Below are 4,901 nucleotides of genomic sequence, written 5' to 3' on the forward strand. Positions count from 1 at the left end.
CCCCAGCTATGTGGCCCCTCTGATGGGACTGGGACAACTCTGAGGCATGTCCACATGGTCTTTTGGAGATCCTTAGCAGGACTGAGCCCCAGTTACCCACAGTGGTGACCTGCTCCTTAAGAAAAAGCATGTACCCATTGGTTCTGCCCCCTACTCCCATCCACTGATCATAGGACTGAACTTGGCTTGAACATCCAGGTTGCACATGTGTGAGTTGAAAGCTGGTTCCTGGGGTTTGGTATGCTTGGGGCAGGAAGTGAAAGGCACTGGCACAGGCCTGAAAAAAGGAGACATCATGCTGCCCCTCCATGAAGCTGGTCAAATCCTATGTGGAACTGGCAACCACAAGGACAGTGGGATAGAAAGTGAGGCTGAAAGGATATGAAGATACACAATGGGCATTGTATACAGTCCACCCCTTGCACCACATGGGCTTCCTTCCCTGCCTTATCCCACTCTCTCATGCCCCTACTGGTGTTTCACTCCCTAACAAACTACTCATCCAGAAAGTCTAGTCTCAGAGTCTGCTTCAAGGGGAACCTAAACTAAGACATTTGGTACTGGAAGTGGCCCCAGGAAGCAGATCATCAGGCTGGGATTCTGGAATTGAATGTCTCACTGGCCAGAAGGCAAGAAGAATTGAAATTCTGGTGGTAAGTGCAGTGGTCATCACCCCCGCCATGCTGCAGCATCGCTCATGTGCAGTGGGTTTGGAGGGGCATAGGGGAAGGAGATGTAAAGGCTTAAACAATAGTTCTGACATCTGGAAAAATCAGGGGATGATGGTGATCATAAGGATTATGGCACTGACTAGCTGTTGTTAATGGCCATAGGAACGATGAAGAAAGAAAATAACAACCACGGGCCAGCCAGATATCAACTCAGGGCACAGTGTAAAAGCCAGAGGGGTCCATGAGGCATTTAAAAAGGCCCTTATCTTGAAAAGCGGGAGGGATGACTGTACTGAAAATCAAGCTCCAACACGGAGCCCACCCATATCATTTAAGTATTTGCTGTGGTTGGGCACTCAGCAGCTTCCTGCTGTGAACACCACTGCTCCCTGACTGCGGGCTTTCTCCAGCCTTCAGAGCATGCCGAGCTGCCATTCAGTGCAGGACAGGGTGCCCTGGAGTTGAAGCTTCTGGGAACAGCAGAAATTAGTGTATAAATACCCCAGTTTCTCTGCTTTTCTGGTGAGACAACTCTAAGGCATGTTCCACATTTCTCCCAGATGTCCTCAGCAGAGTTGAGTGCCTCTTTCCTCAACAGCAATCTTATGTTGGCTTCCTTCTTCAATCCATCTTACTTCTCTACTCCCCTTCTGGTATTTCCTGCAATCGTCTTCCAAATAAACTATTTGCACTCAAATCCTGATTCCAGGACCTGCCTCTAGGAGAATCTATTCTAAGAATCCACTGTAACTTACTTTGCCTACTGGACCATGGGCATAAGGAGCCAAAGTGACCAACTAGATGACAGTCATAGCTTCCAAGTGAAAGGAATTCCTGATAGAAGCATTCCCCACTTGGGAAATACGACCCTTAATACAACAGAATCTAAGGGTTCAGGACAAGGAAATAAAGCTTTCCTAAGTGTCACTGGGAGCAATAGTGAAGGGGACCAAACTTGCTTCCCCTTTCATTTGCCAGACCTGTGTGTTCTAGCTTCTGGTGACACAGTTTGCTCACCAGTTCAGTGTGCATATGGCATCCTGGAGCTCAGCATGCCAACCCTGCAGATTGTTGTCCCAGAGCCAGTCCCTTAGCTAAGCCAACAGGTCGTGTCATTGTTGCATTGGGCTTGCTCCTTCCACCTGATGGGTATACCAAGGGAACCCTTTGCAGTGTGCCATTGTCAGCCCTCCCTTTTCCATAAAATAGGTCCTTCAAGCTGGGGCCATGTTATTCAGAATACCATACCAGTTCTGTCTGTCCACAGATAGGAGTGTTGGCAGAAACACTATAGATAGAGAAGGCAAACTCATATCTACAGGAGGTAAAAATCTAAAATGAACAAATTGCTGCCCCATTAGAAGAAGAGTCTGATGTAATTAACCTGTAGTCAAGTAGCTGGCAGCCTTCCTTGAGCAATAATGCCTTAGCATAGGGCTCAACATCAGTCTCAACTTTATGCTTATTGATTGGTGGCAAGTCTTAATATACTAATTATATTAATAATTTGCCATCTATGCTACATTTTGCCCCATTTTATTTTACCTTTAAGTCTTTATTATGATGGGTTTATAGATATAGAAGTGCCTAGCTTTTGTTTTTAGTGAAATCTATTGATATTCCTGTATGGCTTTTTGCCTCTGTTCCTGTGCTTTTAGAAGGCTTTTCTCATTCTGAGGTTGTATATATATTCACCAGTATTCTCTAATATACTGATGACTTCTCTCTCATTCTTCTTTTCTTAACATTTAGATGTTTCCCCTATCTGGTGTGAGGTAGGGATCTAATTCTTTTTTTCCCTAAATGATTAACCAGTACTCCCAATATTGTATATTGTATCACACAACCTTTCATCACTGATTTGAGATGCTGTCATCTCCATATGCTGAATCCTTCTAGTTTCTTGGTCTTTGTTGAGATTTTCTCCTCTTTTCCACCTGTGTATCAATTCATGTGGCAGTCTTAAACTGTATCAGTTACCATAGCCCAAGGCACTTTCACATTTGGTTGGGAAAGCTCCCTTTCTTTATTAACCATCTCTAAAAATTTTCCAGCTATCGTTGCCATGTTTTTTAAAGGAAGCTTCTATATGAATTGGGGAGAGCTATTCTAAAGCATAAGAGATGGAAGAAAGGGGGAAATGTTTCAAGGCTTCAGATTTAGTAGGAAGGATAGGAGGGGTAAGGCCTGAGAAACTGATCCAAGTGTACCCAGATGGTCCTTGTTGTGCTGGGGGCTTAGCCAGCTCCAGGAAAACTCTCCCCATGTGTGCACTGAGGGGCAGAGGGTTGGCCAAACCAAAGCTCAGATGATTCACTCTCCTAACAATTTGGGAGGGCTCAGGAATCTCTGGAAAAACTCTTTTTTCCTACATCTATAATGGCAAGAGTCAAAATGGAGGCTTACATGTCAAAATGGAGACTGGAGAAGGAGTCATTTGAAGAGAGAGATTGAAAATATGAAAGTCTGTTGCCCCATTTGAATCCTTTGAGACTGCTGGAGCTAGGTCATAAAAGAAATAAAGACCTGCTAAACTTAAGGGGAAAGACTTTGCTGAGATGACCATGGAATGGCCAGACTCCCAAGCAAGCAGGTCTCTAGTTTGAGCTGGGAGCTTAACAGGGAGCTGTCAGATGCAAATGGCAATATGAACCAAGAATGTCAGATCCTGGAAAAAGAATAAAAGAATACATTGGAAAATACTTCTTTTGAATCTGTTGGACATTTTGACAAGCAAGAGCGATTCACTGCATAAAATTGTAACCTCCCATGGAGAAAGAAGGCAGGTTAAGAGCCACCCTATGTCTATAGTTGTATCTGACTTTTTCAAGTAGGAGCTAAAACTGAAAAGAAAAGGAAGAATGCTGTTGTTTTAGAAGCAGGCTGTGTGAACAGACCATGTACTAGCAAATGTGGGCACATGTGATCCATTTGCTAAGTGGCTTTGTAGCCCCCTCCAACAAATCATAATATTGCTCAACTGGGAAAATGCACTGTAATTTTACAAACCTTAGGAAATTTTTACTGTGAATGCATGTTTATTTTGAATGAATACAACACATTCGGTTTTTTAACTTTTTTTCCCTCTCAGGGTATGTACTGATTAATTTGGAGATTATTTTTTTCTAAAATTATTGTCTGCACTTTCAAAGTCACAATGTTAACTCTTTGAGCTGTTTGGACATTTTCATTATGACAATGAAGACAGAATTTAAGAAATCTAAATTCAGCTTTATAAATCAGTGTGTTTACTGGATTTTTTGGTACCACATAAAGGCGTGTGAACCTACACTATGATCCATGAATAAATGCATGGACGTTTATTTTATTGGGCTTGTTAGGGAACACGAACAAGGATGTTCAGTATAATGTTTCTTAATGTGGCCAGGGTTGGAAGCCATTAGAGTGTGCATCCCCGGCAGAATTAATAGGTGAAATGTGGAGAATGAACTTCCTGGAGTACCCTACAGCACTTACAAACAGTAGAGCAGATGTTCATATAGCAACATAGATAGATCTTAGAAACACAGTGCTGAATTTTAAAAAAAGGAAGAAACAATGGGATCTGTAACATAATACTAGTAACAACAATTTTAAATACATGCCCACAAAACAACAGTGCACATTTACAGGAAGACATAGAAACAAAACAATACTAATTAAATATATTAGAATCGTCTTCTACAGGGAGGAGAATAATGAAAGTAGGGAATGGAGATAAAAAGAGAATAAAAAAAGAACATTTTATAATACCTTTTCAATTCTTTTATGCGTACTTCATATTTAAATTGTGATTTTTTCCCCTTCTAAATCAGGAAAAAAAAGCCTCCCACCCACAATATTCTAGGGAGAGAGATGAATATTCACCATCTAACTTCTGAAATTGACATTTATTTTGTGATTCAAGAAGAAAAGGTGGTAGGAATAAATAACATAACTAGGGAATCTAATCCATAAAACTGGGAAGACAAATTAGATTTTATTAATAAAATCTGAACTGGGTACAATCATCAGCTTGTGAGATTTACTCACTTGGTGATCTTAATGCGGATGGGGAAAATTTTTAATTAGTAACTTTGCATATTTTTATGGGAATTAAAAATTTTCCCCTGTAGTTTGGGTACGCATTCACCACTGGATGCAAAACTCAGTGCTCAGACGTGACATTTTCACTCAGTGATGCTTTTTGGACACAAATAGCAACGGAACTTACTGAGAAACTCTACAGGA

This window comes from Hylobates moloch, unplaced genomic scaffold, assembly GCF_009828535.3.
Source record: "Hylobates moloch isolate HMO894 unplaced genomic scaffold, HMol_V3 SCAFFOLD_14, whole genome shotgun sequence".
Classification (NCBI taxonomy): domain Eukaryota; kingdom Metazoa; phylum Chordata; class Mammalia; order Primates; family Hylobatidae; genus Hylobates; species Hylobates moloch.